A 23331-nucleotide genomic window follows, 5' to 3' on the forward strand; every position below is an offset into this window, starting at 1 on the left:
ACAAAGTAAGAGCATATGGACTATCAGACGTGTGATTGGATTGAAGAGTTCCTAGATAACAGAACGCAGCATGTCATTCTCAATGGAGAGAAGTCTTCCGAAGTAAGAGTCATTTTAGGTGTGCCGCAGGGGCGTGTCGTAGTACCGTTGCTATTCACAATATACATAAATGACCTTGTGGATGACATCGGAAGTTCACTGAGGCTTTTTGCGGATGATGCTGTGGTATATCGAGAGGTTGTAACAATGGAAAATTGTACTGAAATGCAGGAGGATCTGCAAGCGAATTGACGCATGGTGCAGGGAATGGCAATTGAATCTCAATGTAGACAAGTGTAATGTGCTGAGAATACATAGAAAGAAAGATCCCTTATCATCTAGCTACAATATAGCAGGTCAGCAACTGGCAGCAGTTAATTCCATAAAATATCTGGGAGTACGCATTAGGAGTGATTTAAAATGGAGTGATCATATAAAGTTGATCGTCGGTAAAGCAGATGCCAGACTGAGATTCATTGGAAGAATCCTAAGGAAATGCAATCCGAAAACAAAGGAAGTAAGTTACAGTAAGCTTGTTCGCCCACTGCTTGAATACTGCTCAGCAGTGTGGGATCCGTACCAGATAGAGTCGATAGAAGATATAGAGAAGATCCAATGGAGAGCAGCACCCTTCGTTACAGGATCATTTAGTAATCGCGAAATCGTTACGGAGACGATAGATAAACTCCAGTGGAAGACTCTGCAGGAGAGACGCTCAGTAGCTCGGTACGGGCTTTTGTTGAAGTTTCAAGAACATACCTTCACCGAGGAGTCAAGCAGTATATTGCTCCCTCCTACGTATATCTCGCGAAAAGACCATGAGGATAAAATCAGAGAGATTACAGCCCACACAGAGGCATACCGACAGTCCTTCTTTCCACGAACAATACGTGACTGGAATAGAAGGGAGAACCGATAGAGGTACTCAGGGTACCCTCCGCCACACACCGTCAGGTGGCTTGCGGAGTACGGATGTTGATGTAGATGTAGAGAACCTGTGTTACCAATGCGGCAAGGCCCTTGGCTAACCGGCTAAACCCATATCATATCCATGATCAGAGGTTGATTATTAATAAATAAATCGAAAAGACGGATAATTCGAGACGTTCCAAAGATCGAAGCACACTTCTTCAGGGCTAGCGAAAACTGCAGTTTCCACTCACCAAAAACTGATGCGACGAAACGCCGTCGGTCTCCGGTGTGAATCGTCTTCTGGTTCCTTAATATGACCCCGAGAGATCTTATCGCGGCAAAGTAGCTAATTTACGAGCGCGGGTAAATACCGCCTCCCAGAATCTCACGCCATACAAAACACCTACATACATTGTATCTCAAACGTAGCGCTAATTAATACCCCAGCCCTCCCGTCGCTCCTCGTATCAAACAAAGACGAGCGGCTAACAAAAGACTATCGGTCAACAAGGATGCCTCATCAACGTGTTTGTTTGCTGCGTGTTGTAATGCTTCCCCATTCAGCCGCAGTAATTTTCCTCTGTGAATGAGGACGCTAGCTTGGGGTAATTGTCCCACTCGTTTGCTCTGGGTGCACAATCACAGTACAGGCCGTGTGACTTCCATTGAGGTAATGAAGTCATGGGATAACGGTATGCTCACACGTGGGTGGGGGTAGTATTGCGAACAGAAGGTATAAAAGGACAGCGAATTGAAGGAGATGTCATATGGATTCAGATGTTGTTGTTATCTTCAGTACTGAGACTGGTCTGATGCAGCTCTCCATGCTGCTCTATCGTGTGCAAGCTTCTTCATCTCCCAGTACCTACTGCAACCTACATCCTTTTGAATCTGCTTAGTGTATTCATCTGTTGGTCTCCCTCTACAATTTTTACCCTCCACGCTGTCCTCCAATACTAAATTGGTGATCCCTTGATGCCTCAGAACATGTCCTACCAACCGATCCTTTCTTCTAGTCAAGTTGTGCCACAAACTTCTCTTCTCCCCAATCCTATTCAATACCTCCTTATTAGTTATGTGATCTACCCATCTAATCTTCATCATTCTTCTATAGCACCACATTTCCAAAGCTTCTTTTCTCTTCATGTCCAAACTATTTATCGTCCATGTTTCACTTCCATACATGGCTACACTCCATACAAATACTTTCGGAAACGACTTCCTGACACTTAAATCTATATTCGATGTTAACAAATTTCTCTTCTTCAGAAACGCTTTCCTTGCCATTGCCAGTCTACATTTTATATCCTCTCTAGTTCGACCATCATCAGTTATTTTGCTCCCCAAATAGCAAAACTCCTTTACTACTTTATGTGTCTCATTTCCTAATCTAATTCCCTTAGCATAACCCGACTTAATTCGACTACATTTAATTATCCTCGTTTTGCTTCTGTTCATCTTATATCCTCCTTTCAAAACACTATCCATCCTGTACAACTGCTCTTCCAAGTACTTTGCTGTCTCTGACAGAATTACAATGTCATCGGCAAACCTCAAAGTTTTTATTTTAATTCCTACTCCGAATTTTTCTTTTGTTTCCTTCACTGCTTGCTCAATGTACAGATTGAATAACATCGGGTATAGGCTACAACCCTGTCTCACTCCCTTCCCAACCACTGCTTCTCTATCATGTCCCTCGACTCTTATAACGGCCATCTGGTTTCTGTACAAATTGTAAATAGCCTTTCGCTCCCTGTATTTTATCCCAGCCACCTTCAGAATTTGGAAGAGAGTATTCTAGTCAACATTGTCAAACGCTTTCTTTAAGTCTACAAATGCTAGGAACGTAGGTTTGCCTTTCCTTAATATAGCTTCTAAGATAAGTCGTAAGGTCAGTATTGCCTCACGTGTTCCAATATTTCTACAGAATCCAAACTGATCTTCCCCGAGGTCGGCTTCTCAGATGATTCACGAGAAAAGATTTGAGGAGTGCAAAATCTTGTACATGGCTGCACATTCAGAGACCGTAAATAGTTACAATTGAAAGAAAATCAGCCCTCTGTCACTACTTTTAACAAATTATCCTGGTTTCGACTCTGCTAGGAGTGTCTTATTCAGAATTTAAATCAAAGAATGGTCTATATTCTATAACATGGTCACAGAATTATGACTAAAAATGTATGGTAGAATATAAGTACGGAATCGTCGTGAAAGACTGGCAGCACTTACATGTCATTTATAAAATAATAAATATGCCAAAAGGGAATTAATCACAAAGAAATTGAAGATAAAGAAAACTGTGATGGCGAGCCACTAAGGGCTGCTCGTTACTTGCGTGGCGCGGGTTGCGAAACGGGCTGAGGTGCCCGCGGTAACAAATGCGGCCAGATGAACATGGCACTGCAACAAGCGCGCCATCTAATAGCCGTAGGTACAATTAGGGTACATCACATTGAAATATAGGCAGAAATGATTATAAATAAACAGTATTTGGTGCATAATGGGGAGCAATGTTTATTTCATAATAGCATACAACGTAACATTTTGTCTACAAAATGGTTCAAATGGCTCTGAGCACTATGGGACTTAACATCTATGGTCATCAGTCCCCTAGAACTTAGAACTACTTAAACCTAACTAACCTAAGGACAGCACAGAACACCCATTCATCACGAGGCAGAGAAAATCCCTGACCCCACCGGGAATCGAACCCGGGAACCCGGGCGTGGGAAGCGAGAACGCTACAACACGACCACGAGATGCAGACCTTTTGTCTACATCAAAGCTTATAAAAGTAAGATAAAACTTGAAAACGTCATTTTGAAAATGTAAATAGGACTGAATGACAAGTTGTAGAAAGCGATATTGACGTGAAATGCAGCCAAGAAACATTTGATAATTGAAAAACATAGGACTACCTTAGAAGGAAAGGAATATTTCGGCAATCTGCACAAGGAGATCCGAAGTCAGATATCGAGTATCGGCTTTATACTGTAGAAAAAAATTTTGTTACGTAGCTGTAGCTGTTCGTTAAGGATGAGGCTATCCTTTCGAGCAAAATGCTTGAAAATCTCTAATTCTTCTAGAATATCTAGTCTACGCCCTTTCTTTTCGGTGTGCAAAATGTTGCTATCGCGGATGGCTTTAGGTGAATGACCTGTAATTAGAAGATGGTCGGCAAAAGACCAATTTTGGGGGCTAGTGCCATTTTTTCTTAGCAAGTCTTCTTTATATCTGGTAGTGAAGGCACGTCCTGTTTGTCCTACATAGTACGAGGAGCAAGTATCGTAGACAATTTTGTAGACACCAGAATTTTCTAAAGGATTGATCATGGCTGCACGACCGGAATTAACCCATTACTGGCCAAAAATCTATCGGATCATTTTTTGCAAACTTTTATACATAAATACGTTACATTGAGTGATTAATTGAATAAAAAGTTGTTTTGAAAATTTTCAGTTTATTAGAACAAAAACTACAGACCGTCCCATTTTTGGGACATTGGCCAAATGCGGTATCCAAATTCACAACCTTATTCTCCATTCATAATATTGTAAGAAACAACACAAACAATAAATAAAGAATGTTTTAATATTATTGAATGTCTATTCAGTACGAAATGAAACAAAACATTTGTCGTGTACACCAACATTGCACCTATCACAATTTTTTTTTTCTTGCAGTAAACACATCTCTTCTGTGTTTTACTCTCTTCTGTGTTTTACTTGACACAATGAAATGATTTCCAGGATCTAGTCGTACATCTGTGCTCACCCGTCCTCCCATCAATTTGCTTCCCTGTGGTCCTCTGCGTTTTGGTACTGATCCTGTTTTCTTTGATAGGTAAAACATCACTATTCTCTGTCGGACATCTAAAAGTGAGAGCTTCTCTCTAAAGTACCGTCTACATCTTGTACAACAGACTCATTGTTCAATACATTTTTGTCAATGTCTTCTTCATCTGTTATTACATCTGCATCGGGTGGAATAATCGCCAATTCTACGTCATCATCTTCATCGTCACTCTCTTGGTGGTTTGCTAGTTCTGCTAGAATTTCTTCAAGTGTAAAGCCGTCGGCACACGGACCGTGCATCCGAACGTTGAGCGTTGAGCGTGCCGAGTTTCTGACGTCACAGCATGGAATAGCACGCTCGGGAGTCTTTCCGAACGTGCAGAGCAATATCTGGCATGTCAGATATTCTCAGCGTGCGTCTGAGCGTTGACCAATGACATGGCACAACGCCAACTACGTCACACGCACGCCGTCTCCCTTCAGTACAGAGTTGTGACGCGCCATATTGTCATTCATTTCAAGCCTATACGTATATATGCCGTTCCGAGCAACAGCAAATTGAGAATCACTGCAAAACTCATTGTTAACTGTGAGATTCGTTCCAATAAAATAATGAGAAACATCATATTCGCGACAAAATAATTATTGTAACTTGCGTATAATGAGAGTAGGCTATTTGAAGGCAGCGACACACTGAAGATCCACACAAAACGCATTGTTCTTGGTACAATGTGTTATAATTAAATTTCAGTTAATAAAATATCTACGATTAAAGTTTGTAGCAAGACGTAAGGTACTATCATTAGATACAGCAGACGTAATGTTGGTATAGCGTAATGAATAGCATCATTGTATACAGGTAGAAGTATATTTAACGCTACCTCCACCTATAGAGACGTGATAGCACATGCAGCTACCAACAGGAATACAGCAGCAATAATATCCGTAGACTTCAACAAGGCTTTCGATAGGATCGATCACAGCTACTTAATGAAGACGTTAAGAAGACTAGGATTCGGACCAAAATTCAACAGCATCGTCGAAAAACTACTAAAGAATGGCAAATCCAGAATAGCCATAAACGGCTGGACAACAAAATACATAGAGCTTAACAGGTCAGTGAGGCAAGGCTGCCCCCTGTCAATGGCCCTTTTTGCAGTAGCACTAGACCCGCTATTGAAGAAGATCGCCAATAGCATAGCAGGCTACACGGTGGAAGACAAAACAGTGGCTTGCGTAGCCTACGCAGATGACGTGGGAATCTTCATCCAACAACGTGAAGAAATAAAAACGGTGGAAGAAATACTGCACACTTTTGAAGAAGCGTCAGGTGCAAAAATAAACAAAAAGAAAACAGTGCTACTGCCAATTGGGAATAAGCAGATAAATGCAGCGAGTCAGTGGTATGAAGTAGTCGAGAACCACAAAGTACTCGGCATCTTCATGCAGCCTTGTCCACAAAAAATGGCAATATACAACTGGAGGAACGCACTACATGTAATACGAGGCCTAACGAGAGTGCATTCAAACAGGCAACTAACCCTGCATCAAAGAATAGACCTCATAAACACAACGATCCTATCGAAAGCCTACTACCTGGCACAGATCCTGACCTTACCCAAAGAAATAGCTAGGGCAATCACGGGAGCCGTATACTACCTCCTGTGGCGAAGAGAAATCTTCAAAGTGGCGCAGGAAACATGCTCGTTACCGATAGAGGAAGGAGGACTCGGTCTTGTGGAAGTAAGAACGAAATGTGCGGCGCTTCTACTAAAAAGGACGCTGGAAATCAAGGAGAAGAACCCAGAAAGCATCACAGCAGCACTGATAAGAAGAATGAAACCTGCATCTGAAGAACCGCCAATAAACACGAGCCACATCCCGTATAAGATTTGCCACGTAAGACAATACTACATAGACAAGAGCTATGCATTGACAACCGTGGCAAATCCCAGTCACAGGACAGCGAGGAAAATATACAAGGCGCTGAGGGGAAGGCCTGCCAGAAACAGAATAGAAAACAAGTTCCCAAATCACAACTGGCCACAAATATGGAAAAACATCACGGAAACCACGCTACCAAAGCACGTGAAGGCGAGCTGGTACCGAATAGTAAACAGGACGGTAGCAACAAACGAAAAATTAGCCCGGATCAAACTGAGAGATTCAGATAAATGTGAAGCCTGCAACTGTGTAGACACATTAGAGCACCGCTTCACATGGAAAAACGGGGTCAGCATATGGGAAACGTGCCAGAGAATGGTGGCAAAAATAAATAGAACGGACCAGCGAGCTATAACACCTACAGTCATCACTGCGCCCGACATCAAACCATTTCCCAGGCCGAAAAGGCTGGCAACCCTGTGGATCCTCGGAATGACAGGCCACGCCATCGTGACGAAGCGGCAGACGGACCACGTAGACTTCCTGATGGACCTCTGGGAGGAACATAAGGAAGCGCAGCAGCACAGGCGGTACGACGAGAACTTCCAGAACTTCCTCCGGATACCCCTGCAGGCAGCCATCGACGACGTCTTCCCCGGCGGCACGCGACCACCAGCGAGCCTCCCCACAGCACCGCAGCAACCTCCACAGTGCAGTGCAGTGATAAAAGTGAAATAGTGCAAATCCAAAAAGAAAGTGAAAGTAGAAGTGCGCCAAAGTGTTTTAAGAAATGCAGCAAAAAGAAAAAGAAAGTGTTTTTATCTGTGTGAACACCCTAGGGTGTAGTGTTTCAGTGCTACAACCTCCAAATCACCAACGGAATAACAGGTACATATAAAAGTGTTCTTTTCCCTTCCTAAGTGCCACAAAGTCATAAGATGTACTAATAAACCTTTGCACTCATCTCTACTTTCACCTTCGACCTTCAACTGTCAGATCTGTCCTTCCATGTAAATAATATGTGTCGCATGCTTAAAAGCAGAACTAAAACCGGACCTCCTTTGTTTCTATCATCCTTTCATGCCTTAAATGCAATATGTAATTTAAATGTATATAACTTAATGTAATCACTATCTAAATAACTATGCTCATTTATGTTTTATTTGTATGCACATTGCAAGTGAATAACTCTGTGACATCAGAGAAATGCCAATCATGTCATTATTTGCCACAACAAACTTGGACATAACCATATTGCAATGAAAATGGACTACGCTCAGTAACGAATATAGGAAAAACTTATCGAAGTGCTTAAAAACGAAAAGAATGAAAGGAAAATTAGAAAATGGACAGCATGTCTTACAAAATAAATAAGAGTAACAAATACCATAAATAGATGAACAAAATTAATATGAAAACGTGTAATTTACAACCATAGAGATAATTTATTTGTTGTTTCTTACTTTTTTTTCTGAAATAAATATTTTGGTATAAAAAAAAAATACTAATGAGGTTTCTTTTTTTGTTGGGGCGGTGGTTCGCGTCCTGACACGACAAATTTTTTTTTTCCTAACATTCGTGTTTTTATTAGGTTCTGACACTTTATTATTAGTTTAATATAAGTATAGACTGTAATGTTTGATTTTATGTAAATAAAAGTTCACCTTTTTTTGAGGGGTGACTTTGTTCGATTGGCTTAATCTAAAGGACAGCTTACGCTACTTGTATAAAGGTATTTTTTCTCCTTTTTCTTTTACGCTTCGTAATTGACATGTTGCAAAGATTCTGCTACTGGGTACGAACAGTGATCAAGTAAGACTGACCTTGGGGTTTTACTAAAATGTGGGAATGATGAAATAATGTTTATCTTATGCGGAAAGTATTCCAATTTTGTAACGCACTGCTTGTAATGGAACTTTTATAAGCCTGTGTCCTTATTGATTGGACATGGTACTTTCATTTTCGTGGACGATGGAAGAAATGTGCATTTTAATAGAGCTAACGAGGGAATTTTACGCGCCCGTTGAGTAAACAGTGTGATTTAGGAACTAGAAACATCCCTCAACTGTCGCTTGAGAGCGTTGCGATCGCGTATACCACGTTGGGGTCCACGTACCGTATGCACAAGTCGCATCGTTCCTGAGCGTTGAGCAGCACGTTGAACTGGGCACGCCCAGCGTTAACGTTCGGCAGCACGGTCCGTGTGCCGACGGCTTAAGTCCACGCGGCATTTTTTTATCCTTTTGGAATCTTAAAATTCGAATAGAACATGAAAAAAAGCAGATATAAAGAACGTAAAAAGCAAGTCTTCTCTGTATAATACGTGTATACAAGAATAGGGCACATCAACAATAAATGATAGTGTAACATGCCATTGTCCCATTATTGGGACGCATAAAATATATCGATATTGCACTTACTTGAAAAAATCTGAAGTATACTTAATCTTACATGGACATCCATATGTTCATAACAAACACGCCAAGACAACTAAATCACAGCTCATTGTCGTCCAGGAACTACCAGCAGACATACAGTGCTGCCAAGTGCGAGAACAAAAAATCGGCAAGTTTATAATTTTCCTGACGTGAAGTACTTAGAAAAAAGTTATTTATTTTACATTTACGGGCATTATAGCAGTTAGTTGAACCTACAGGTGCAACAATAAAGGCTAAACGCTCCATTGCTTACGTAGAAATAAGTAAAATATACGTGTCCCAAAAAAGGGACAATGGTCAGTAATGGGCTAACAGACATTGAACGCGGAATGGTAGATGGAGCTACACGCATGGGACATTCCATAGCGAGAATCGATAGGGAGTTCAGAGATCCACAGTGTCAAGAGTGCCGAGAATTCCAAATTTCAGGCATTACATCTCACTAGGGACAACAAAGTGGCCGACAGTTTTCACTTAAGGGGCTCCGGAAAGGCTCAAAATCATGAAAAGTTCAATTTTTACTTTTTTGCGTTTTCTGAATCTGCAGACTATTACCTTTTAATAGATATATAATTTATTCAATTCCGAAGACTACAACTATTTTTAAATTTTTTTTTGAAATGTGTTCTACATGGGCGTGACCCACTGTGGCGCTGTTAAACTGCTGTCAAATGGTGTTATTATTAACGTCCGTGTTCATCAGGTACATTTTAGTGATGTGAGATACAGTATGTGTTGTGGCTAACCTGTGATGGTTCAATATATATCGCTGGTGTGATTGTCGATTGTTTCATGTTTATTTACTCTGTCGTTATCTCGAAAATATTCGTAATTCTGTTTCTTGAGTCTCTGTTTTGTTGAAGTATAATAATGAGTAAAAGTAAAGTTATTAGAAATCCTCTGAAGGCTTTTAAGAAAAGGAGGAATGTTGGAAAGCCAAAGGTATGTGTTATTACTGTAAACGATAAAGACGATAACCAAGTGAGTGAACCTAACCTCTCAAGTACACCTGCCCATAGCAGTCAAAGTGGGAAAGAAAATACTTCACAGAAGAAGCTTAGTTCAATGAGTGAAAACTATGAATGTTTTATGGGCGAATCGGATGTGAATGAAATATTTGATATGTCGGTTCTCAAAGGAATTTTTTCAAACTGTGTAAAATGTATTCATTGTAGTGAAGTTGGTCTGGAACTCTCCATAATAAAGCACGTAGGACTTGCTAGTGAAATACAACTGAAATGTGATAAGTGTTCATACATGACCACCTTTTGGAACAGTGTTGCAGTAACTGCAACTGAAGAAAATGGTAGCAAAATCTACGAATACAACAACGAGCGATGCTGGCTTTAGACAAGGAACGCCTTCGGGCTGCAGACAGGGCTGTAAAGAGTCTAGAAATACAAGCAAGAGTAAACACGAGGAGGAACAAGAGGAAGCTGGAGGAGGAGTTTACAGAGGATGAAGATAATCCATCCTATGGACCTGGAATGCACTAAAAAGTTATCCAATCTTTGTCGCTCGATTCCCAAAACTTTTATTTTCTCATACTAATTACATGTTTTCTAAGGATCTTCCAAACATAATTGTTTCAAACTTTCAGTAAATGTTACACAGTACCATCTGCATAATTTAACACAGCCTTTTTCCAAAAAACTGTATTTTTGAATATATAAATAAAAAATTGCAAAAAAATGTTGTGAATTTTCATTACAATTGAAAAAAATCATCTTTAATAACTGAACTAAAATTTTGTAAAATCCCTGTGTTAAGTTGTAGCCCATATTCCAATAAATAATCTGTAAAAAGTTCAACTTCCTACCTCAAATACTTTGTGAGGAAAGATGTAATTTATAAGCGTTATTTTAACATTGCAAGTATAGGGCGTTCCGGAGCCCCTTAACGACAGACAACAGCGAAGTTTGCCTAGAGTTGTTAGTGCTAAGAGACGAGGAATTACGTGAAGTAACCGCAGAAATCAGAGTGGAACGTACGACGACCGTATCTGTTAGGACGGGGCGGCGAAATTTGGCGTTAGTGGGCTATGATAGCAGATGACCGATGCTGGCGCCTTTCCTAAAAGCATGTCATTGCCTGCAGCGTCTCTCCTGTGCTAGTGACCATTTGGGTTGGACACTACACGACCGGAGAACCGTGGCCTGCTCAGGTGAGTCCCGATTTCAGTGGGTACGGGTGGAACCGATAATAGTGGCTAACGGGCAAAATTCTAACATTCAAGGAAGTAAGGAGCCACTAGGATCGGGCGAGGAAGCAGGGCCAAGTGCTGGTAGAAGTAACACGACACCTTACTTCTAATGCTAGCTAAAATACAATCTGCCAAGATGATAAATATAGCGAGAATCAAACCTTAAGAAACTAGTTCAACAACAATTTAACACTGTACCACGCAACATAGGACTGCGTATGCCTTAAGGGCTGCAATCACAAAGAAAGCCTGAAGGGCCAAATTAACAAGATAAGAAAATCTTTAAAATATCAACTGGAAAATAACAAGTGCTTATTAACAACTCGACCTTAAGGGCCAGGTAATAAATGAAATTAGTCAAACAAATTCGGGAATGAGTAAGTAATGGCCAGGAATTTATCAATAAGCCGGCCTTAAGGGCCGCAGTACACTAACAAGGGAGGTTAAGTATTAAAACTAGATTTCAAAGCCATAAGGGCTGTAGAGTTTCCAAAAGGGGGGGGGGGCCTGAAAGGTCAATTCATCAAGGTACTTAATAAACAGCTCAGCCTGAAGGGCTGGCCGATGCTTAAGGTTAGGCAAGTTCTCAAAAATAGAAGACAAATCAACAAATTTGTCAGTAATCGAGCCTTAAGGGCCACAGTACATTTAGAATCGACATTAAGCATTAAGAACTATCATACAGCTAAGCAATTTCCTAAAATTTAGCAACCCTAAATAAATCAATTGATACTATCCAGCTTAAAACCTAGGGACAACAATACATGCATATACTTCTAAAAGGTAAACTAGCATAAAATCTAAATTTAAAATGCAAACAATCGCACACTATCATGGCCAGCAAATTTACAAAAGTTTAACCACAGTTGCTGAGTATGAAATACAAGCAGCTGCAAGGCTACCAATCAGTCATCGTGCCCCAATATCATGGTTTACAATCCTCGGGTAGTATGAAACAGGAAAAATACAAGGCGAGTCCGAAAGAGGAATTAAATGATGCCCTTCAATTACAAATCATTAAACCGCAGCGTAAAGCTGCCACATTTCACAAACTGGCGTAAAAGCCACCAGCTCAATCGACACTGTTCATATAAGCAAGCTTACAAATAAAATTCTCTAACCCTGTAAAATTTTCAGTCTAAAAGGCGGCTGATAATAACATACGGTATTAAAACAATCTTTAAGATAAACACATGCACCAACAACCTTTAAGGTGTGCACAGCCACGTACTTTACAAAATTCTTTTCTTTCTCTCACATACATAGAACACGTAGGCTTGGAACTGACTACCAAATTGGTCACAAGAATCAATAGATAGCCTCCAATACATCAGTACCTAGTGTGACATGACAGAGCAACAGTTCACATTCACAGCCTTTCATTCAACATGTTCTACTATCCTAGTTGTACAGCATCGACCATGCCCGGAGTGCCTACTGCAAATTTTAACCAAGCAATTCACGCTCAGGTCGACGCCTAACCGAGGAACCAGCGCAGCAGTACAAGAACAACCTACACACTCGAAGTCAAACTCCGCAAACGCAGTGCAGAACTAACATTCAACCTTTTCCTTCATAGGTTCAGAACCGGCGACCTAAACCGGTGGACGGAAAATACACAATGACGGCGGCAGCAATATAACGGAAGTCGCAAACACCACCCTAATACAAGGCAATAGCAAGTCAAAAGCACAACGGCAATAGCGAAATATACTCAACTTCAGTCCCGGAGGAAAACCTGCCGCCCTCAGTGCTCAAAACATTCCCGGAGCAACCGTCCTCGGCGACTCCCAGTATTATCCGGAACAGCAACATCACAGCTCCTTATTTCAATTCTCTTCCGAAAAGAACAAGCATAGCCGGCCGAAGTGGCCGTGCGGTTAAAGGCGCTGCAGTCTGGAACCCCAAGACCGCTACGGTCGCAGGTTCGAATCCTGCCTCGGGCATGGATGTTTGTGATGTCCTTAGGTTAGTTAGGCCGGCCGAAGTGGCCGTGCGGTTAAAGGCGCTGCAGTCTGGAACCGCAAGACCGCTACGGTCGCAGGTTCGAATCCTGCCTCGGGCATGGATGTTGTGATGTCCTTAGGTTAGTTAGGTTTAACTAGTTCTAAGTTCTAGGGGACTAATGACCTCAGCAGTTGAGTCCCATAGTGCTCAGAGCCATTTGAACCATTGAACCTTAGGTTAGTTAGGTTTAACTAGTTCTAAGTTCTAGGGGACTAATGACCTCAGCAGTTGAGTCCCATAGTGCTCAGAGCCATTTGAACCATTTGAACAAGCATAATCGGAGCTAACGGCTTCTCCAAGTCAGACACGCTATGCCGTAGAACCTCACGGTGGAATGGGCCGGCCGACATCACACAAACCACCGCAAGCAAGACAAACACGCACTTCCGGAGTCGATGGCGTACTGCCATGCTTCACGACTCACAGTCAGTCACTCCACTGCACCGACCTAGAGGGCGGGGCATGAGACGAGTAGAACAGACAGCGCCGCCACGCGGAAAAGCGCCGGCGGGAAGCCAAGGTGTAACTATAGCGCTTGTTTAGAGACGGACAGAAGGGCGTCTCAACGGGCTGATGGTAGAGTTTGAGGCAGGCCCCACCAAGCTATGGACTCAAGTTTTCAACAAGGCTCTGTGCAAGATGGTGGTAGCTCCATAATGGTGTGGGCTGTGTTTGCACGGAATGGACTGGGTCTTCTGGCCCAGCTGAACCTATCATTGACCGGAAATGATTATGTTCGGCTACTTGGAGACCATTTGCAGCCATTCATGGACTTCATGTTCACAAAGAACGATGGAATTTTTATGGATGACGATGCACCATGTCACCGGGCCATAACTGTTCGCGATTTGTTTCAAGAACATTCTGGAGAATTCGAGCGAATCATTCGACCACACAGATAGCATGACGTTGTAACCATTACGACACCTCACCTCAACCTCTCGACACCAGCAATATCCTACCGTGTTTCTGTAAAATAGTTAACATATTACTGTGACAACATTCAGATTTGATTTCATTAATGTAGAGGTACTTCGATACATCGATATGTATATATTGCAATGATATTATTCTTATGTGTGTTCTTTCTTTTGTCACTATGATCTTTGATGTACTTGTAACTCTGATTTTTGGGCGCACAAGCGGTTATTAGAGAGTCAAGCTTTGGTCGTCATGTTAAAAAAAAAATGGTTCAAATGGCTCTGAGCACTATGGTACTTAACATCTGTGGTCATAAGTCCCCGAGAACTTAGAACTACTTAAACCTAACTAACATAACGACATCACACACATCCATGCCCGAGGCAGGATTCGAACCTGCGACCGTAGCGGTCACGCGGTTCCAGACTGAAGCGCCTAGAACCGCACGGCCACACCGACCGGCATGTTAAAAAGACCCAAATTGTAGTCAGTTTATGAAATGTGAACTTTAACAGTGAGGAAGATATTTTCAAGTATATTTTATATTGTGAAGTGATGTTTTGGAACGAGTTACGTGATATTGCAACAAAAGCAATAAAAAAGAAGTGTAACTTAAATTCGGAGTGCTGATTACTTTTTTACATCACCATTGTCCCAACATGCAAAAGTAATAAAAAAGAAGTGTAACTTAAATTCGGAGTGCTGATTACTTTTTTACATCACCATTGTCCCAACATGCAAAAGTTTAATCTTCAAGAATGGTTTATGAAACACATCTATAAAACTTTTGAATATCGCAGAATAACACCTAGGCCTCTTTGCATTCGAGCTTGGAATCATCACTACCGAGATTTTCGACGATTGAGCCATGAGCTCACAACGAGACCAGCGTGGGAAACACGAAAAGATGAGTGCCTAGTTTATCCATTATTTCAAGAAATGACTTTATTAACTGTGCTCTAATGACACCTGCCACATAATATAACTTTGTTGTGTCCCGAAAATGCAATATTTAGCAGCATGAGCAACACTACAATCATAATTAATTTTTGACCTCTGTTGTGGTAGGGTTGTTAGAACTTGAATCCCATCGAACATTTACGGGAGATAATCGAGCAGTCACAACGTGCAAAAAATCTTGCACTGCCAACACTTCCGCAATAGACTGTTGTAGAGGATGCGTAGCTCAATATTTCTGCAGAGGATTTCCAGCGACTTCTTGAGTCCATGCCAGGATGAGATGATTCACTATGCCGAGGTCCTGCACAACATTAGGAGGTATCCCAGGATTTTTGTCACCTTAATATTATCTGTTACACTTACCACTCTAGAGATTTCCACGGCCACCTTACAACGCGCCAAAGACAGGCTGCTGTAACTTCTCGCCTCACCTCTTCTAGGCCCCGTCACACATCTACAGTTCCGTCTGTAGATGATTTGGGGCACTTTCAACTGATGATGGAAACGGCCGTGCAAAGCAACGAACGACAGAAGACACATCTACGAATCGTGCTCAGAGTTACTCCTAAATTTTTACAATTTCCCTAGCACTTTCGCGGACCAAACCAAGGCTAGGGAAATGTACAGTATTACCAGGCAATAGTTGGTTCTCCCAGAGAACAAGCTTCCTTTCAAAAGCGTATACCTTTTCCAACATTTCAGAAATTAAATTATTTTCACTTTTCAAAATGACGTTCAGGTCTTTCCCTTCTCATGTAAGAAATGTACTACGGCCAAACGTAAATCAAAAAATCGTTTCAGCATTTTACCTCGACTGAGCCGGCATGCCTCGGTATAGTAAGATATGTCGCCGTACTCCTCTCCTAATTCCTCCAAGAACTGCCGAAACTGGCTATGCGTAAGTTCATGATGTGCCTTCAGATAGTTTACACTTTACAGTAAGCACAGCAATTTGCATGGCGTTTTCTAACTTGACTGATTTTGCACAAAACGCCTGTCGATGTACAGTCATGCACAAAAGTATCCGAACGACCTGAATTGCATTTCACCTGATTCGCATGCAACCCGCATAACGCAACTGTCTAGCAGGTCCTCTAACAGCTTCTTGGTACAGTCGTTCAAAATGGTTCCAACAAGTCACCACTAGAAAACACTACTCTGTATCGCAATAACTCAAGATGTAAAGTAATACTACGATAGTACAAATATCAGGGAACACCTTATCACCGGTAAGACTGTCCTTAATGCTTGTAAGTTCACATTTATTACAATAAATGACGTACCTGAAATGTTACCTCTCTCATTATTACGTCAGATAGGCAATGCACGTAGTAAGTTCGTCGTATTCATGATTTACTCTTCAAAGTGACATACCGTACTTATTACTTAACACAAAATGACATTAAATATGTAAGTTATTCACGAGCAGCTAGTTGAGAGTATGTATGAACTTCAAATGACACGACAAACCGCCTCGTTCTGCATATGGATTCAAACCCAGGTCATGCAGACTAAGCAAAGATTTCATGACCGACGGAAACTAACAGTCATTCCTGATTAGGCATACAGAGAGTGATATACCTCGATTTTACACAGTATCAGTTAGCAAATATCAACTTTAAATTACATAACGCAAACATTTTTAACGGACGCGAATTCCTACCCAGCACCTATTGTCCCTGTTAACGAACTACGAGAGATGTTAAATATTGCTTCTTAACAAGTAACTTATTTGAAATGCTGTGAGGTAAAGCTTTGTTTTGGACAGGGATTCGAACCCAGAACCTAATCGGATAGATATCGAAGCACAATCAACTTTGACATATCGCATTTTCTCGGCAGTAGCTAGATGTTTTAACTGAAATGACGAGACGAAACTTTAATTTTTTCCTTCCCAGGGCTCCAACCAAACTCGAATGTCGATTAGGCACAAAAGTATGTATCCTTATTTTAGATTCAAACACCTGGCAGCTGGTAAAAAAAACCATACGAAACATTTGATTTTACTTAGTTAACAATCGCCGGCCGCGGTGGTCTCGCGGTTCTAGGCGCACAGTCCGGAACCGTGCGACTGCTACGGTCGCAGGTTCGAATCCTGCCTCGGGCATGGATGTGTGTGATGTCCTTAGGTTAGTTAGGTTTAAGTAGTTCTAAGTTCTAGGGGACTGATGACCGCAGCAGTTGAGTCCCATAGTGCTCAGAGCCATTTGAACCAGGTTAACAATCCGATTACGTGTTGGGTTCGCATCTCTGTCACAGAACTTCACATCATACACTTCATCTTTAAATGCATGCACACTTTGTTACTTCAGAATACAGTTATATCAGATATCTTTCGTGCATAGTTAACAGGGACGAAAGGGTCTTGATAGCAGTCCCGGTTTATTACAAAAACTGTCGTCTTTTATTTTCAAGTTTAGATTTGGATAATGGTAGTAGCAAAAATTTCGGTAATTCATGACTCCTCATGGCTAGTCATCAATACGATATGATTAGATTAGATTAGATTAGATTAGTTCTTGTTTCATAGATCATGAATACGATGTTTCATAATTATGTGGAACGTATCATTTTAATGAATGATTTCTTTACATACCATGATTCAATTTCTTTACAGTTTTTTACTCTTTCTGTCTCTCTCTCATTCTTTTTGATTTTTATATATATCTCCCTCTGTCACACACACACACACACACACACACACATTCTTTTTTATTTTTATTTGTTTGTTGTGCTCGACTATCGGCGAGGCACGAAAACGTCTGTGAATGAGTTTCTTAGTTTTGAGTACACTTACGAAAGAAATATAAAAACAACTATGAGAGTTACTGATTTATGATGCTTAGTTTGCAGTCAGTTCTGAGTATTATTAGTAACTACGCTCCAGTCCTTAAACCTAGTTACAGAAATGCGAATCAGATGCATTACGTATTCCAGGTCGTAGCAGCCGCGACTTGGAGACACCAGCTATTGTCACTTCCCAGCCCGCTGTAAGATCACATCGGTTCGTCTTTTTCCTGCTAGTATTGTAACTGAGATTTGGCAACAAGGCAAGGTATGTTTGTCAACTCTGTGATCGGCGAGTTACTTCCTGGTGTGCACGGAATTAAGCCTCAAAGTTCACTTGATTTTACCTGTCATTTCCATTGAATAATGTGAGTTATTATCGCTTGAGGTGTAACAAAAGACTGTAAATTTACGGTTTTCAGCCCAGGAAAGTCGTTGCACGTGGAAATCGCAACTAATCTCGTCTTTTAAATAGCTGTTTACGAGTTCTAGACACTATTGGTCTCATAAGAGGAAGCTCAGACACACAGTTCTTCGCCAGCCGTGTGGTAACGTACTGACCTGTGAAAAACCGTCTTTTATGGTTCGCAGTTCCGGTCTCACTGAGTGTAGAGTTTTTATCCCTTCTGTGAAAGTGCTACAAACGGTCAGATCTAACATCGATAAGGAAATCGCAAGAAAATACTTTCGGCTCATAGTGCAATGGTGAAAAACTTACAATGCTGCACAACAGGTAACGCCTCTTTCCGCTGCTGACAAGTAAATTTTGGGTTTCTAGGAATACATAACTTTATTTATGAAATGCCACATTTGCATACCTCTTGAGTATGACACAGCATACCAATTAAACACAGACCCAATCGAAATCTAAGTCAGTAGTATTTTACTAATTCATGTCGATAGAGGTACGCTTGTGTACAGATATTCAGTTTTATTAAAACAGACTTTCGTCGTAAGGCTATTGTTGGTAGTTTTATTACATTTCTTATAATACAGTTCACAATTTTCGTAATGTTTCATTTTGTGTTATTAAAACAATAGTAAACATGAGAGAGAAATTAATCATTCCATTCTCTTCTGGCTACACCAAGTGAAGAATGGCACTGTGGTCTGAAATTCACCTTAGAAGTGATATTCCTTCTCTACGAAGCAGACGTTAGGTTGAGCCACAATAAAGTCTGGAGTGGCGACATGTAGAAACTCTATGACCAGTAACCTATCTTATACTAGTTATTTATTTCTAGTGACGAAACAAACGCTATGTAGGATCACAGGACACGTATTCCATCTTTTATCTGAGCTTCTGTATGTCGATAAAATTGGTTCTGAACTGGGAATGCAACTCAGACGGCCCTTAACGCGGAATTTGTTCCCTTCGTGCCAATACAGCTCGGCTACAATTTGTTGTTTGTTCAAAACTGCAGATTCCTCAACATCTCCACAACTGCGCGTGAATGGGTTCGAAGCCTGGCCCGGCACTAAAGATTTCGTTATGTATTATCAAGCTCTACCATGAGAACACCTATCCCCTGGTGGATAATAATTTCGATGTTTAATGTATTTTCATTCGTTATCAACACTAACGATATTTGACGTTTTTGACTCCCAGTGAGACACAGAACTGTTTGCGAGATCACTGTAAGTTCAAGATGTTATTCCGAGCTGCTGGTGGAGAAAAATTCGGTAGCTGACGTCTCTTTGTGTGTAGTCAACAACGTTATGTGTGGAGCTCTATTCCCAGTCAGCACTGAACTCTTCGTCATATTATTTATAGTTCAAACATGCCCACATGTCGCTGCTGGTGCAACAAACCCGTATATATAACGTTCGTTTTCTCTAGAATAAAAACAGCGATAGGTGCTGGGTTGGAGTCCTGGGAAGGAGAAAATTAAAGTTTCGTCTCGTCATTTCAGTTAAAACATCTAGCTTCTGCCGAGAAAATGCGATATGTCACACTTGATAGTGCTTCGATATCTATCCGATTAGGTTCTGGGTTCGAATCCTTGTCCAAAACAAAGCTTTACCTCACGGCATTTCAAATAAGTTACTTGTTAAGAAGCAATATTTAACATCTCTCGTAGTTCGTTAACAGGGACAATAGGTGCTGGCTAGGAATTCGCGTCCGTTAAAAATGTTTGCGTTATGTAATTTGTAACCTCCCCATAGAAATATAATAATAATGAAAATTGTCCAAGTGTAAACTCCCCACAAAATAATAATAAAAATGAATTTTTCTAATATTGTAACCTCTGAACAAAATTAGTTCCCATTTATAGTTTCTGTGCAGAAATGCATTCACATTTAATGTTCCCACAAAATTTTTTTCTCATTTAATGTTAAGTTCGAAACAGAAAAATTCCTAAACACAAAAATAATAAAAAAAATTAGTAACCTGGTAAATTTTATGAGGACAGCAGCGCTGCCCTTCGGCCCTGTATTCTGAATAAAATAAGAAGCAAAAATTCTTACCTCAATAAAAACTGCAAATATATCTGCTCTTATGTAGAAATTTTCAACACAGCTTCGTGCAATGTTAGCGTATATTTTAATTTTTTTTTTTTTGATTCTTGGAAGGAATGATCATGCATTGGAAATATTCTTTAAATTGAAATGAATTCTTTTCTTTAAAAAAGTTACTTTATATTATAAAAATTATTATTGGGGCATTTTTTTAAAGAAATGAGAAGACAATATACATTACTAGATATGCGCAAGGCTGCTTCTTTACCTTCTACAACAATACTCATCTTCCAGAGTTCTGACCAGAGTCCCGAGCAGACTACCGACACGCACCGACTACCGCCGACTCACGCAGACTACTGTCCACTACTCAAGACTACTGCTTACTAGCACGGACAGAAGACTAAAGCCGACTGACGCCGACTCGCGCCAAGCAACAACTCTGGTCAGAGACTCTGCCATGCCTCGCCCATCGCCGGCCACGTATACGTCTTTCATAACCCTCCACTGGGGGGGGGGGGGGGGGGGGCAAAAATTTGGCAGCGATGGTGAGTCAATTGGACTTGCCATGAGCAACAAATTTTTCTTAATTAACTAAGTTTACAATCACAAAATATATACATATATATATGTGTGCAAAACATGAAATAAAATATAGTGCACATGCACTGAGTACAGAACACATCAAGCAAGGACACAATCTATACACAATGAGTAAAAAACATATTAACAAATGACAAAAAGTGCACATGCACTGTAGTACAAAACATATCAGCAAATCACAAAATGTATACGCAATGAATACAAATCATGTTAACAAATGACATAAAGTGCACACGCACTGTAAAACTCTTTAGCATTTTACAACAAATAAACATATCAAGGAATGAAATAAATTGCACACACACTGTAGAAGTCTCTAGCATTTTTACATAACATATCATGGAGTGAAACAAAGTGCACACGCACTGTAGAAGTCTTTAGCATTTTTACATAACATATCATGGAGTGAAATAAAGTGCACTCGCACTGTATAAGTCTTTAGCATATTTAGGACAACTGATCTTGTTAACAATGAAATGAAGTGCACACGCACTGTATATGTCTTTATCATTTTACAAGAACTAGGAAAGGAATGGGAAGGATTGTGTCATGGTTGTAGCACTTTAGGTTGCACACAGCTGCACTGAAAGTCCAAACTTTCTACAGAAGCACAACACCAAATGAGACAATCTGAAGTTTTTTTCCTTGAAGTATTAATCAGTGTAGTCAAGACACTGAAATGTCGTAATAATATTCCATGTTATCATTTTGGTAGTACATTAGGTACACCAAACAGTGGGACCATAATAACATCTCCATCGCTCAAGGTGGTGGACAGCATGTCGTGTCAACACCACGTCCTTGTAAGGTACACCAACGTAGAATTAGTGCAAAAACCAAATATAGTGGTCCATGATCATGAGGATAGACAGGACAAACGGATATTGCAGTAATTTCTGGTAATTAGGTCAGAAGGTGAAGGACGTTAAGTCACATACTAGTCTTCACTGAGAATTACACTAGTCTAACAACTGATTTGAGTAATTGGTGGCACTCATCGCCGAGTTACTGAACATTTCTGTACCATGTATGAAGTATTACAGAATAATGTTCATAAGTAATCTGTGTACAGAGAACATTGGCACTCATTGGCCAGTTACAAACCATCAGAAGTCATCATTCAAAACAGGAGCTAATGAATGGCATAGTATTATTATAATTCACTTAGTTATAGTAATCATTGGCACTCATTGGCCAGTTACAAAGATATAGCAAGTATTGAATAGTACAAAACATTTTTTCATCATTCAAGTGACATACGACACATTTAAAATAATTATTGGCACTCATTGGCGAGTTACAAACCATCAGAAGTCATCATTCAAAACAGGAGCTAATGAATGGCATAGTATTAACATAATTCACTTAGTTATAGTAATGATTGGCACTCATTGGCCAGTTACAAAACATATAGCAAGTATTGAATAGCACAAAACATTTTTCATCATTCAAGTGTCATGCGACATATTTAAAATAATTATTGGCACTCATTGACCAGTTATAAAGTATTCTTATATTTTCATAAAACCTTATTCAGTATTATTCAGAAGTTATCATTCAAAATGAGACTCAATTATTGGCATAGCATTTATAGAGTAGAACAAAATATTATTTACAGAAATTATGAGCATAGTATTTAAGCATTATTACAAAGCAACATTCAATATTACTCAGAACTGATCACTACAGTGACATAGGACATATTGGAAATGTAACATACTGTAACTATTATTCAAGGTCTGTGACTAGAATACATTACTCAGAATTACTCAGAACTATCTCTTTTTTTGTGCTAGCAATGCATTGCGTTGAGATCGATAATTAATTACTGGGGCATAACAATACTTGCTGCAAATGAAGATGTGTAACGTCATTCGTCATGAGTCAGCTGTAGCAAGGTTATGAAACAAATAGAGTATATGTGATCACATTTATGAATGACACAGGTTTAATGACCAACTGCTTATTGCACATTAATTTCATGAATAATTTCTCCTGCAAAAAATACAAAATGGATTATTAAACTGAAAGAAGAAACGCATATTATGCTGAAAAGTAGTGAACTTCGGATTAACAGGTAGTGAAATGTGTATAAAATATATATGTTCTCTAGCTGTCCTTTCCAAAAACCTTCAGTCATCATACCATGCGACATAAGACATACTGTCAAAACGAACTGCAACAAATACTTAAATAACTACATAGCATTTCTTAACTAATAGTAAATATATAAACTTCATCATTATTTTCATCTGCAAAGAAAAACTTCATAATTCATATCACTATAACTCCATTATTATCATCACCTGTAAAGAAAAACTTC

At 40.1% G+C, this 23331-nt stretch overlaps 1 protein-coding gene across 2 annotated transcripts in view; it reads right to left on the reverse strand.

The window, feature by feature from the left end:
* LOC126425147 (luciferin sulfotransferase-like) overlaps window positions 1-20752 on the reverse strand; it is a 105963-nt gene extending 85211 nt beyond the window's left edge. The window contains exon 1 of one of the 2 annotated variants that reach the window (XM_050088097.1): window positions 20674-20752. The gene's annotated coding sequence lies outside the window, so the exon portion shown is untranslated. Of the gene's footprint in view, window positions 1-1202; window positions 1226-20673 lie in introns of those variants that run through there. The other variant, XM_050088096.1, reaches the window with a different exon arrangement.
* Window positions 20753-23331: the final 2579 nt, after the last annotated feature.

This window comes from Schistocerca serialis, chromosome 10, assembly GCF_023864345.2.
Source record: "Schistocerca serialis cubense isolate TAMUIC-IGC-003099 chromosome 10, iqSchSeri2.2, whole genome shotgun sequence".
Classification (NCBI taxonomy): Eukaryota; Metazoa; Arthropoda; class Insecta; order Orthoptera; family Acrididae; genus Schistocerca; species Schistocerca serialis.